Here is a 737-nt window from a genome sequence, read left to right as displayed (position 1 = left end):
AGCTTACTAACTGTCTAATAAATTTGCGCATTCTCATGAATTTGTGTTTCTGCATTACCCCATTGTATACTTTCAAGTTTCTTATTGCAAGATAGCACTTATAAGCACAACTGCCATGCCTACAGAGTTGTATTTCTCCAAAAACTACAATTCAAATAATAAGCTTACTAACTGTCTAATAAATTTGCGCATTCTCATGAATTTGTGTTTCTGCATTACCCCCAAAAGGTCAATAGGAAGTCTCCAAAGAGGTCACCAGGTATATTGTCACCAAAAGTTATCCGCTAGGTCCCCGAAAAGTTATCGGGTAGTTATCCGCTAGTTCCCCAAACAAGTCACCGGGTAGTTACCCGCTAGTTTCCCAAAAAAGTAATCGGGTAGTCATCCGGCACCTATTACCTGAAAGGTATCCACTATGGTTTCCCAAACATTTATCGGGTAGTCACCCGCTACCTATCTAATTTGCATGTGAAATTTGCCGGTGTCTACCCGGTGACTATCCGGAAGTTATCCGGAAAGGTCTCATTATTTGATGGGTAGGAGATGTGTGATTGAAAACGAATGTACTTGGTTAATACGACAGGAACTTGCCTCATAGATCTCAAAGACCATGAACAATACGCTACTCTTAACGTTAATAGTTATCACGCTCAGAGCGGTGACAAAAACGGGCGTCGGGTCGAATGTGAATAAGTTGTTGGGGCCAAAATTAACATTACGTACCATCACAATCAATT

This window comes from Amphiura filiformis, chromosome 6 (assembly GCF_039555335.1).
Source record: "Amphiura filiformis chromosome 6, Afil_fr2py, whole genome shotgun sequence".
Taxonomy (NCBI): Eukaryota; Metazoa; Echinodermata; class Ophiuroidea; order Amphilepidida; family Amphiuridae; genus Amphiura; species Amphiura filiformis.
This window is presented reverse-complemented; position numbering follows the sequence as displayed.